Genomic DNA, 13899 nt, shown 5'->3' with positions numbered 1-13899 from the left:
CGGCGCCTCGCTGCGGCCGGGGGCGCAGGGCTCGCCGCCCCCCTCGCGGAGGACGCCCGCAGAGGATGCCCGCGGGGCCGCGGCGGGGGCGGGGGCGGGGGCGGGGAGGCCGCCTCCGCGCCGCAGACATCTCAGGAATTCCGGACGCTCCCCCGGAGCCCGGGATGCCCCTGCGGCGGACACCGCGGTGCCATCACGCCGCCCGCGCCCCCGCACCCCGGCCGGAGCCATCCCAAACTTCCTCCCGGCCCGGCACGCTCTCCCGGCTGCCCGGCAATGGCAGACCTACCCGCCTCCGGGCGCAGCCTGCTCGGCGGGGAGGCCCCTTCAATGGGTCCTGCAGCTATTCTGGTGCTGGCGTCTTCTTGCTCATGCACCATCTCGGTGTCCAGGTTCTGGATCCAACCACAAACCCTTCATTTATGTGTGTGCTATCGGCCCCTTCTTCCCACATGCATGTTGCTACATCCCAGGTATGAAAACCTAGCTGAACCGGGAGCCATGCTGCGCTGGCTACTTTGTAATCAGCAGACAGCTTCTAGCCAAAAACGGTATTTTGTACCAAACCTAAGCAATGGCAGCTCAATGTTACGCTTAAAAGGATACTACAGATAGGATGTTGCACCAACTCACTCATTTATTGATTTCTAAGTTTGATTTTTTTTCCCATCGTGTGATAGTGTTGGTGCCCATTTTTAAGCTAAACCTGTTCACAAATACAGTAGCAACAGATACAGCCGTAGAGCCATAAAGAAAACCCTGCAATAAACACTGGTCTCTGTCCCATGGGACACAAGGGAAGACACTTACTCTAAACTGTTTCCAGCAAATGTTTACCTCCTTCAGTAATTAAAACATTGATACACCAAAGTAGCCATTCGAATAAACGGGCCCTGCAAGAAATCAGACTGCACCTAAAATAAATAACGCAAAAGTAGTCAAGCAAATAGCGTACTCTAAAGACTGATTTTTGGTTGTATCAAAAATTGCTGTAACTGTCAAGTTCTTTCGGAGCCCGGCTGGCGGGGCTGGGTGGCTGAGTGTGGACCTAGGAACCAGGAGCTCAGGGTTTGATTCCTGGTCAGGACACATGTCCAGGTTACATGCCCCAGCCAATCAGTGATTCTCTCTCAACCTGGATGTTTCTATCTTTCTGTCCCTCTCCTTTCCTCTCTGAAATCAATAAAAATATTAAATTAAAAAAACACACCTTCTTTCGGGTTGCCCTACTAATGTGGCTAAATCCACATTGAACTAGATTGTTTGGAAGGGAGCGGTCAAGCGTGTCCCTATTGAGAGATTCATACTTAATTCGTCCAAAACTCACACTATATAGCTCCTTCTCCTGCTTCTCTCTCTGCTCCCCACTCCCACCCCCTTCACCAACTTTACTTCTCTGGGAACAAGAGCATTGGCACCTTTTCACGTTAAGTGAAACTTGACTCCAATTGTTATTGCTGATAGTGAAGAAAACCTGCATAATTAATCTTCTAGGGAACATGGAAGTTTTCAGTCAGTAAACTTACCCCAGATCACACTCCCAGGAGGTGATAAAGCTGAGATTCAAACACCGGCATCATTGCAAAACCTATTTCCACCACCCCACCGTGACTCAACATTATTTGGAGGTCAGGTCCTGACAGAGGCTATTAAGATGTCCTTGGAGTAAAACAAAACAACAAAAAAAAGATGCCCTTGGAGTGAGCCCTAATCTAATATGACTGGTGTCCTTATAAAAAGGGAGATTTAGACTGAGACAGACACACCCAGGGAAGCCAGGGAGAGTGTGACGGGCAGAAGCTGAGAGAGAAGACAGAAATTCACCCGCACAGTCAGTCATCAGAGGGAACAACAGCCCAGCCACCAGGACCTTTGGCCTCTGGACTCCAGAGCCGCGAGGCAGTTCATTTCTGCGGTGAAGCCACCTGCCGCGTGGTGCTCGGTTATGGCAGCCCCGGCAAAGTGAGCCCAGATCTAAGCCGAGATGGTGGGCTCTTGCTTGGTTCCACGTGTTGGGTTCAAAGCTCAGGAGTTGGAAACCCCCTCCCCCTCCCGGGAGGTATACCCGGAACATTCCAAGGACAGACTCACCAGCATTCCTACCACTGCCCCTCACACCAGGTGAAAGGGGGCAATGCACACGTCACCCCGGACAGAGGCGTGGCCAGGACACCCTGCTCTCCTGGCACTCCGAGTGAAGGTCTGCATTGCTCCCCCTGCAAAGCCTTATTTTTGGTTCTGATTTTAAAACGAATTCGTGTATGTCAAACAGGTTAACAGAAATAAATTAAAAATGAGAGAGGGGCCTTATTTAAACAGACAGTGATAGCATGCTAGAAATCAGGACGTTAATACTCAATTCTCTACAGCTGAGGTCCAAAAACAACAAAACAAGAAAGTAATTTATGGCTGAAACCGGTTTGGCTCAATGGATAGAGCATCAGCCTGCAGACTGAAAGGTCCCGGGTTCGATTCTGGTCAAGGGCATGTACATTGGTTGCGGGCACATCCCCAGTAGGGGGTGTGCCAGAGGCAGCTGATCGATGTCTCTTTCTCATGGATGTTTCTAACTCTATCTCTCTCTCTCTTCCTCTCTGTAAAAAATCAATAACATATATTTTTTTAAAAGAAAGTAATTTATGGTCATTAGAAACAGGTTTATAATATGGGAAAATGAAGAGGTGAAGGTTATTCAGAGATACCACCAGAGATAACGCTCATCAATATCTTTATATTGGCATATATCTTCCCAGACTTTCTTAGGGAGACGGAAACCCACCCAGACACATGCAGCACGTGTTTTATGCCTTTTTTGATTTTTTTTACCTACAATTATGTTATGAACACGGTTTTGTGTTAATCAACTGAAATGTAGGTAATTATTTTAACAGTCATCAGTTGAATGGGACACAATTCCTTTAACTGCTCTATTTTTAAAGGAAGTGTTCCTCTTTTGTTAGCATAAAGCTGCACACACACTGCATATGTGCTTTTACACAACTGTCCAGTTATTTCCTTAGGATAGGGCATAAATTCTTACGGAACTTTGATTCACGTTGCCAAAATGTCCCTCAGAGGTGATTTCACCAATTTGTCCTCCTAAAAGTAGTATGTGAGAATGACTTTTTCCACACTCTTGTTGTAATTTGCATTTCTTTGCCCATTTAACGTCATATATATGACGTTAACGTCATACACACTCATACACACATATATAGGCTCTTTGTACCCTACCTGCATTCTCCTTTGGGGCAGAGGGGAAGAACTGTCATCTCTTTATTGACTTCTCTTTTTTTAATTTAACTGTAAAAAAAGAATAAGAAGAAAGAAAACTGGAAAGCTATTGTTGTTAGACTAGTGTATGATCTCAACAACAGACATCCATCATCCCAATTTATCTGTGACCATCTCCATCCCTGGCCATCTCCCAAGTGGATCTAGCCCAGACTTCTTCCCTGCTCAGCCTCACTGCCTCACCCTCCCCAACCCCTCTCACCTAGACCAGGTGCTCTGGGGCCCTGTGTGAATGTCACACTTTGTTTATTCGTTAACCTGTTGTTCTGCCCTGTGCAGCCTGCTCCTGCAATGGTGCGCTCTGCTTTGCTCAGGTGGTCCATCTTCAGTGTTCAGCTCAGCCAGGAAACAGCCTTCAGTCTCCAGTCTTCAGTGGAGAGGGAAAGTGCATTCTCAGAGCCAGAGGAGAGCTGGCTTATATAGACAGAAGTCCCTGCTTCTAGCCCATGGTTGCCCTGTCTTCATGCAAATGAGGACTTCAAATCTTCACAGTTTGATTGGTCCCAAAAGCACTGTCCTGATTGGTCAGAAATGAGCTGCTCTGATTGGTCTGTTGATGGCACTATGATAGCTGCACAGTTGGGATGGTTGGGGGAAGCCTTACTCCTATTGGTTGAAACAGAACTCCAGGAACTCCTCAGTAAGGACTGGCTGGGATGGCAGGAGCAGAGGGCAGGCAGGCAGTTCAGTAAGGGCTGCTCCTGGATGTGCAGTTTGCATGAGAGGCGCCTGAGCAGAAATGGCTGCTAGGTTCTGTGTTTTGTTTGTTTGTTTGTTTGATTGATTTTGTTTTCAAGTTGAGCTCAGTTAGCCACAGCCCTTCTTAGTAGGCATCTTCCAACGGTTCTCAGGCCCAAATGCAAAAACAATAGCCGTCCACCTGGATGCACGGTGAAATCCAGAGCCAAGTCAAAGAGCCAAAGTGGATTTATGAAGGACAGCAAGCGTGTCTGTTCTTTCCCGTGTCCACATTTACCTACAGACCTTTAAAAGCAAACACTGGCTGGGGGCTGGGGGGAATGAATGAAGGTGGTCAAAGGTACAAACTTCCATTATCAATAAAGACATACTAGCCGAAACCGGTTTGGCTCAATGGATAGAGCATCGGCTTGGGGACTGAAAGGTCCCAGGTTCGATTCCGGTCAAGGGCATGTACCTTGGTTGCGAGCATATCCCCAGTAGGGGGTGTGCAAGAGGCAGCTGGCCGATGCTTCTCTCTCATCGTCGTTCCTAGCTCTCTATCTCTCTCCCTTCCGCTCTGTAAAATATCAATAAAATATATTAAAAAAAAAAAAAAGACATACTAGGGATGTGCCATACAACATGATGACTACAGTAAACACTGCTGCATGAAGAATTCAGCTGGGGCAAGCGTAGGTTTACAGTTGTATGGAAAATAATATAATTAATAAACAATAATACAAGAATAAACTTTCACATAGTCACAACTGTAAACCTACGTTTGCCCCACTCTGTATGAAAGCTGTTAAGGAAATAAATCCTACGGGTTCTCATCACAAGAAAAAAAAAATCAACATTTTTTTTATCTATGAGGTGGATATTGGCTAAACTTATTTTGGTAATCATTTCACACTATAAATCAAATCATTATGCTGTACACTTTAAACTTATACAGTGTTGTATGTCAACTATATCTCAATAGAACTGGAAAAAAACACATAAAAGCAAAAATTACTTGTTACCTTTTGAAATCTGCAACATGAAGAGTATAAAGAATAAGACGAAAGGAGCCACTTACTCTCATTGCCCAGATAACCACTGATTATTTTTCAAACAACCATTCAGGTCCATGGCTTGGAAAATCCAAACAGCACAGAAGTAACAGACTGACAGCCACGCCCGGCCTCCCTGTCTCCTTTCCCCTTCGCCCTCCTCAAGGTCAGGGTCCCAGCACTGCCTGCTGACCCCCCAGCCGCCTCCTCATGGCTTTGGGGTAACACTCCTGCTTGGGAGTGTGTCCGCGGCCCCTGCAGGACTGGACCCCCCTCAGGGGCTAGGCTTCCCGAGTGAGGCCCCCAGAACACAGGACCGTCCCCTGCAGGCTCTGTTCTCTCATTCCCTCCTCAGAGCATCCACCTGGCTGCTTGCAGGTCCCTCCTCCATCTGCCAGAAGAGGAAGCTCTTCAAGGGCAGAGACCTCACCCACTTGGCTTTTTTTTTTTACTCCTAGTGCTTGGCATATACTGGGCACCAAATAAATGTTCTTGCAACAAAGGAACCACCAGCAGGCAAGTAACTAAAACCAGGAAATGGCTAAAAGCGAGAGGAACACGCTTCACTGGGCTGATTGGGGATGGCCATCTGCTTCCGGCCTTCCTCTCCTCCCTCGGAGGATGCAGGCTTCCTGAAGATTGGAGGGGCCTGGGGGCGGGTTGCAAACCCTGAGGAAGGTTTCCAATGGCTTCGGGGAGCATTGAATGTGGATGCCTTTCGGGGGCACATCATCTCGGACCCTCGGACTTGCTCTGGCGAGAACCGCCTGGTGGAAAGGGTCCCCAGGCAGCCAGCTGGCCGGCCACCTGAAGATGGTGCTCGGCCCCCCCTGTAGCCCACAGGAGACCTTGACCCTTCCCTCTAGACGGGGTGCTGGAAACAGGGACACATTCCTAAGCGATGTGCTTTGCAGCTTGACAACTAGAGTGCAGGGTCGAAGGCCAGTGTTTCAAGTTCTGTGTTGACAGAGCCAGAGGCACACAGGAGACAGGGAGCCTGAGTTTGAAAAGTATTATTTCAGACCCCTGCAGCAGGGGCCTGTCCTGAGCAGAAGGCCCCTGAGGCACCACAGACTCACGGGATGTCAGAGTGAGCCCCACCCTTACCTGTCAAAATCACCGACGGGGAGAGGCGACACCCAGGACACCCTGCCTGGTAGCTGTGCGGTGGTGTGTTCCATATTGCTATCCGTCATGGGGAACGTTTTCCTTTCCCTGCAGTGAAGGAAGGCACAGGCCATGTCCTCTGGGTCTGGACATAACAGAAGGGGCCGGTGACCTGAAGAGTCATAACAGCAACTGGAGCAAAGCAGTTGTGAGGCCCAAGAGCATGGACCTCTAGTCAGGTCTCAACTGCCTCCGTTAGGAACCGGGCTTCCTTAACCTCTCTGAATGCCTCATTTCACAGGGGGGTTCGCCATGATCTTTATGAACATGTATACACACCGGGCCCTGAGAGAAATAACAAGAGGACTGCGTTCAAATGTCCACTTCTGGAGCCTTTCCCGAGAACCCTTCCGCTCCAAGAAAACAAATAAATTGTGACTTCTCCCATGTTCTCAGACACAGCCACGCTGGGAAGCCGCTGAGAAGCATGGACACCCACTGCCTCCTGAATCTGCCCGTACCCACGCTGGCTGCCCTAAACTGTAGAAAATCGTCTCTGCACACCACACACTGGTCTCCCCAGCGTTCCCATAGCTCTTCCACATCTTCCCTCTTGGGACCCACCGACCAAGTCTTACTCTTCCGAATGCTCACCTCTAAGTGTTGGAAGGAAGCTGGAGTTCTCCCACCGGAGCCCAGACTGTCACAGGGTAAAGCCTCGGGTGCCTCCGCTGTGTCCCCAGGGCGAGCCCCACCCTGTGTGTGGCTCCCTGCAAGGCTGTCCTGAAGGTGACACGTTGGAAACAGATGTCCAGCAGGGAGACCCACTTAAAAAATGCAGCATATCTTGTTGAAATAGAACACATAAAAATTTATATATTCCACGGGGTCCTGGCCAGGTAGCTCAGTTGGTTAGAGCATGGTCCCAATACGCCAAGGTTGTGGGTTCAATCCCTGGCCAGGACACACACAAGAATCAACCAATGAATACATAAATAAGTGGCACAAAAATCAATGTTTCTCTCTCTACGTCTCGCTCTCTATCCCTCCCTTCCTCTCTCTCTCCCAAATAAATATATATATATATATTTATTTTAATATATAATATTATATATATTAAACAGGCTGTGATCATTTTTCTCATGCTGAGAAATATATATGTATATTATATATTAAAATAAATATATATATACATATATATTTCTCAGCATGAGAAAAATGATCACAGCCTGTTTAATGATAAAGGAAGTTTTAAAGTAGTAGATTTTGTATAACTTCAATTTTGTAAGTAAGCAATATAGATATTAACTTGCATAATGTTTAGTCCTGGGAGGTAATACAGGTGATATTTACCTTCTTTGTGCCTTTTCGCAAATTTTCTACAATCAAACCCTAACGGGGTAGTTCATTTGGTTAGAGTGTTAAGTAGGCCTCCAACCAGATATTCAGTATGACCACAGCACAGGCACAAGCTGAGACTTCTGATTTTTTGGTTCCATTTACTCATGTTTGGCAACTCACTGTCCAGGATTTTTCTTGAAAGTTGGTTTGTTTGTTTTTAATCCTTGACTGAGGATATTTTCCCCTTGATTTTTAGAGAGAGGGGAAGACAGAGAGAAACCGATGTGAGAGAAACACATCAATTGATTGCCTCCTGCATGAGCCCTGAACAGAGCCCAGGCGGGGGAAGACCCTGCAACTGAGGTACATGTCCTTGACAGGGATCTAGCCCCAAACCCTTCAGTCCACAGGTCGATGCTCTATCCACTGAGCCAAACTGGCTAGGGAGGAAGAAAGCCTTTTCTATATACAAATCCAGCCCCGCTATTGTGGCTCAGTGGTTGAGTGTCGACCTCTGAACCAGGAGGTCGTGGCTCAGTTCTCAGCAGGGGCACATGCGGGGTTGCTGGCTCCCTCGTGCGCGATTCTCTCTAATCGTTAATGTTTCTCTCTCTCTCTCTCCCTCTCCTTTCCTCTCTAAAAAAAAAAAATTGAAAATTTACATATATATGTGTGTCCTACTTGCTTTTTCCTCTCCAGTGCAATGGTCCCAGCCCTGCTGGAGAACCAGAGGTCAGAAAGCCTGCGACCTTGTGGCATGATGCGTGGGGGTGATGAAAGATGAATTCCTTCCTGGCTCTTCTTCTTCAAAGCATCCTGGGGGGTTCCTGGTTTAGGATTCCGTGGGACGGTGGGGCTGGCGTTCCTCTCTCACCTCTCTTCCTTTTAGAGAGAGGGGCCTGCTTCTTCTGGTTGGTGGCTCCCAAGAACTTCTCCTCAGAACCCTGGACAGAGCAGGAGGTACACCCAGGTCATCGGAACATGGGACAGAGATCCAGGCGGAAGAGTCAGAGGGGAGAGATGTGACCGAGAAGGGATGCCAGGAGAGTGGTTCTCGGTGCTCAGGGCGGTAGAGAAGGAAACCAATTCTTATTGGGTGCCCACCATGCCTCAGTCCTCCAGTTCTTTTCTGATTTCTGAGCTGAGAAGGGGGGGGGGAGAGAGCTAATTTTGTTATATTTAAAAAATGTAGGACCTGGACCATTAGGTAAAAACTGTAGGGACTTACAGTCAATTAGCAGCCCTGATTACCCATGATAGGAGAAAATAGCCCAAGAAGTTTTAGAGAGGAAAAGGTCTCAGACAAAGAGTCAGGAATTTGAATGGAATTCAACTCCTCAACAAAACACAGAGAGCTGACTATGAAGATAAGGAAGCAAAGGGAAAACTGGGATCCAGGAATCCGGGGCCCCACACGGGAGAGACACATGGGCATTCCAGGTGGTGGCAGGGGAAGGCCCAGGTGACACAGTGTTTCCGTGGAAACCTGGGGAGCACGTAGTCCGGACCCACCGCCTCACAGCAGGCGACCAGTGAGTGGGCATGGCCTGCTGGAAACTACGTTCCAGGAAATGGCCTGAGTGGGATTTTACAGAACTGCCATTTATGTCTTTTGTTCATCTTCACCCAGGATATTTTTTCCATTGATTATTTTGGGGGTGAGGGGCAGAGAGAAACATCAATGTGAGAGGCACACCAATTGGCTGCCTCCCTGACACACCCCAACTGGCTGAGGACTGAGCCTGCAACCAAGATACTGTATGTACCCCTGACTGGAATGGAACCCAACAACCTTCCGTGCATGGGCCGGCTCTCTAACCACTGAGCAAACCAGCTAGGGCTAGAGCCGTTATTTTTAGGTGAGAAAACATTTAACAGTAGCTCATAAAAACCAAAGCAACTGAAGAAGTAAAGCAATTAAGTCCAATAAAAAAGGTAGTTTTACAATTCAGGCACTGTAATCACCGTGCACTCTTGTTAATCTTACATGGTTCTATGTTTCGTTATAACTGTGAACAGGCTGAACATGGATTTCCATACAAAACAGCTAAAGCTGTCACCCACCCTACCACAAAGTTATTAGTTAGGTCTCACACTGTAGAGTCAACAAATAGCAGTATCTGCCTTTGCTTTTAAGTTGGAGGTAAACAACAGGACAAGCGGCTAACTGCGCTGAAAGCAGATATCCTGGGAAACAGGAAGTGGGGGAAACAGGAGGCCACATGTTTTGGTAATGAGATTTTTCCCACCAGACTTTCCCCCTGACTTTTATTTTGAAAAGAAAATGTTAATCTATATAAAAGTTGAAGAACAGTACTATGACTATCCATATACTGAATATTAACCTTGATTCTACATTAGCATTATTTCTCCCCCATTTTATTTTGTGAATCGCTTAAAGGGAGTTCAAAACATCACAAAGCTTCATTCATAAATATTCCTGCTGGCGGCTTGAGAGCAAGGACATTCTCCTCCATGCTCTGAGTATCAACATCACATCCGAGGAAATTAACAATAATCCCCATGACCCCCAATGTGGGCTGATACACAACCCACAGTCCAATTTTCTCATCACTCCCCCAACCATTGCATATATGTACTAGTATATATATTTTTTTCCATCAGGGACTTAATCAGACTTCAGTTTGAACTTTAGTTTATTTTTTACTTTTTACTTTTTTGTTAATCCTTACTGAAGGATATTTTTCCATTGATCTTTATTTTTTATTTATTTTTATTGACTTTAGAGAAGGGAGAGGGAGAGAGAGATAGAAGCATCAATGATGAGAGAGAATCATTGACTGGCTGCTTCCTGCACATCCCCTACTGGGGATCAGGCCTGCAACCCAAAATCAAACCTGGGACCCTTTAGTCCACAGGCCGACACTCTATCCACTGAGCCAAACCAGCTAGGGCTCCATTGATCTTCTAGAGAGAGTGCGAGAGAGAGGGAAAGATAGAGAGAAACATCGATGTGAGAGAAACACATGGATTGGTTGCCTCCTGCACATCAAGGTACGTGCCCTTGGCGGGAATCGAGTCCAGGACTGTTTGGTCCACAAGCCAACACTCTGTCCACTGAGCCAAACCGGCCAGGGCTCAGTCTGAGCTTGTAAATCACAGCAGGTCCCCTGCCGCACCGCCTTTTTGGTTTCTCAGGACACCGAGTCTTTTGAAGAAGGGACTCGGGTTGTCTTTGAGAGTGGCTTCTGTGCTCGCTGTCACCTCCGGTTACATCAAGGGCCCCATTGAAAGGTCCCTATGCACACGCATCACTTTATAGACAAACAAACAAAAAACAAACGGAGCTGGCATTTGTTTACAGTTTTTTAAAAAAGGCCACTTTCTCTCTCAGGCGCCTCGGGCGGAAGCTTGATGCCTCCCCATTAAGGGGGTCAGCGTGTGCTGGCTGCGTGTTCCCTACACACGACACTCCGGGAAGCAGGTTCACGCCTCTCCCGGGGAGGCACCCATTCCACAGCGTTTCCTTGCACACTCGCTCCCATCGGGAACCTGTTCCCTCATCTGGCGGAGACATTCTGTCCGTGCAGGTCCTGTGTCAGTGATCTGGACCCCAAACGGGAGTGGCTCCTGCGCAGAGCCCTGGGGAGCCGACAGGACGGGGAGCGCTGGGGGCCGGGGTGCTGGGCCCATCTGCCGCTGACCCCCCACCCCTCCTGGGACCCTGAGCAAGCCCTTCTTATCTATCAGAAGAGGAGGGCAGAACAAGTAGATAGTGAAAATCATCTGAGACACCAGCCTAATTTAAACACAAAAGAAACCCCCGAAGCATTCTCCGGACAGGGAGGCGCTCCACAAACATTGACCGAGTGTCATGGTGAGGGGTTCCGGACATGCAACCCTGGAGCATGGATTGTTCTGAGCGGAAAGCACTAGAAAACGGCAAAGGCGGGGGAGGCTTACTGCCTCCTCCTCTGCCTGGAGCCTGACCCTCCTGGAGGGACTTGTTATCACAAACCCCCGCCCCAGGAATGCCAGCAGCCGGAGCCTCAGCACCACACCCAGGCCAACTGTCAGTCTGGGCCCGCTCCCAGCCAGTCTTCTCAGCCCCTTCAACTCCCCTAAAACGTACGCTCCCCCACGTTGGCTGCCTGCCCTCCCCTTCCTGGTAGGGGGGTATATGAGCTCTGGAATCTCACCGATTTATTATTCACTTTTTTCTGGCGATGCTCCCGTACAAGTATTAAACATGAATACATGTCTACCCTCTCCGTCCCTCCGCCTGTGGTCAGCTTACCCCGCAGGCCCAGCTGGAGCCTAGGAGGGAAGAGGGGTGTTCTTGCTCCCCTTCAGGGCACTCTCTAGCTTCGACCTGTGCGTGGTACCCCGTTACCTCTATTGCTGGTGTGATTCCCTCCCAATTGCCCCTGCTAGGAGAAGGAACAAAGAGATGGCGAGCCCTGGCCTTGGCCTGGCGATGTGTCTCACCCAGCACTCCGCAGGTGAGTGACTCTCAACTCTGGGCCCAGCTCCCAGCCCGCAAGCTGCCGTTTTCTCTTCTGTGACATGAATGGGGAGGAGGTGGTAGGTGGAGCATCTCTCAAAAATGTCATTGAGCCAATTCCTGAAACTTTGAGAACCAGGAGACATTTTTGTGTCTTTGTACTGTTGTCATCCTATATAATAGGATGGGGTCTGGCTGATTGGGACTGGGTGAGACGGGCCAGACATGCCCTGGAGCCCTCCGGCAGCCCTTCCCTGGCCCCATCAGCACCAGTGGGGTCCCTTGGCCTGGCCTGTGCCCTCTAGCAAACTGGAACCCCTCAGGGGATGTCAGAGAGCTGGTTTCAGCCCAATCCCGAGGGGCCAGGCGGAAAGAGCCCCCTCCCACCCACTTACACGGATTTGTGCACCAGGCCTCTAGTATTGAATAACTGGTTAGATATCTACTTAAAGGTCTTTCCCAGTTTCCTTTGCTTAAATGACCTATTCTCTTTTAAACAGGTATTACGGAAACATCCCACTTTCTCTCCCTTTGCTTGGCAGCCATGGCTTCTGGCCCCAGTGATCTGAGTCTGCGAATACTTACCTGGCTTAACTGACAGATATCCTGAAGGTGATCACTTCCGTTGCACATGACTCAGTTTTGCTTGAACTTCCTGTATAAAAGCCTCCCCTCCCGAATCCTGGGGATAACGTTACAACAGCGCTCCTTTCAGATCACACGGGATTTCCCACCCGAGTGTCTCTCACGTTTCTCACGCCGGGACCAATGCAGCTTCAGGAGGGCAAGGACTCAGTCTTCTCACTCACTCCTGCACCCTGAAACCTCTCACTCCTCAAGCCACGGGAACCTGCAGAGAATAGGCGAGGGTGAAATGAGGAGCCAACCAGTTCCTGGGTCAGACCTTGGGGCTGGGGGGAGGGGAGAGTGGGCGAGAAGGTGGGGGAAGGAGAGAGAGAAAGCCAGCCAGCGGCCCTCATGGCAATGCCCGTGGATCTCAGGAGTCTTCGGAGACTCATCCGTCAATCACAACGAATGGGCCCTTTTGATTCGAACCTGTTTTAAAAATTACACATCAATCCAGGAAATGGAACATTGGCTGGATTCTGGTGAAATTAAAGAATTATTCTCATTGTAAGAGGCTCTAATGCTATTAAGGTTCGTGTTCTTTTTGAAAAGTTTTTTTTTTTAATCTTTTAGGAATTCTAACTGAAATGGTATTGATGTCTGGCATTTGCTTCAAAGTAATATGAGTGGTGGGAGTATAGATGGCATGAGGCTGGTCTACAGTAGTCAGCGGTGAAGCAGCGGGAGGAGTAAGCACATGGGGTCCATATATATTTCTCTCTTTTTATTTTTTATATATATATATTTTTTAATTGATGTTATTATTTTTTAAATATTTTTTTATTGATTTCAGAGAAGAAGAGAGATAGAAACATCAATGATGAGATAGAGAATCATTGACCAGCTGCTTCCTGCACACCCCCTACTGGGGTTCGATCCCATAACCCAGGCATGTGCCCTTGACCAGAATCGAACCCAAGACCCTCTATCCACTGAGCAGACCAATGCTCTATTCACTGAGCTAAACCAGTTTTGGGCTATGTATTTAAAAAAAAAACAAAAACCACTTTTATTGATTTCAGAGTGGAAGGGAAAGGGAAAGAGAGAGAGAGAAACATCAATGATGAGAGAAAATCATTAAACCCAGGCATGTTCCCTGGCTGGTAACTGAACCGTGACCTCCTGGTTCATAGGTCGATGCTCAACCACTGAGCCACACCAGCTGTGCTGTAATATGTTTCTTTAACCTTCTATCGTTTGAAATTTTTAAAAACAATTTAAAAATGATAACCAGGGAAACAAATCTTTTCACAACTGACAGTAAGAGATGGAGAAGTCTAATTTTGGGCATTCCATTTTATATTAGGCAGCCCTCAGGTTTACCGGATAGAA

The 13899-nt window shown here is 48.1% G+C and overlaps 1 long non-coding RNA gene across 1 annotated transcript; it reads left to right on the top strand.

Moving 5' to 3' along the window:
* The first annotated feature begins 10490 nt into the window (after positions 1-10490).
* On the top strand, positions 10491-13075 carry LOC123652764. Its single transcript, XR_006742260.1, has 2 exons — positions 10491-11938; positions 12441-13075. It is a non-coding gene; the product is annotated as an uncharacterized LOC123652764 (long non-coding RNA).
* The last annotated feature ends 824 nt before the right edge of the window (positions 13076-13899 follow it).

Source organism: Pipistrellus kuhlii, unplaced genomic scaffold, assembly GCF_014108245.1.
Source record: "Pipistrellus kuhlii isolate mPipKuh1 unplaced genomic scaffold, mPipKuh1.p scaffold_m20_p_2, whole genome shotgun sequence".
Taxonomy (NCBI): Eukaryota; Metazoa; Chordata; class Mammalia; order Chiroptera; family Vespertilionidae; genus Pipistrellus; species Pipistrellus kuhlii.
Note: the sequence above shows the minus strand (reverse complement) of the source record. Positions and strands in the feature narration are given on the sequence as shown.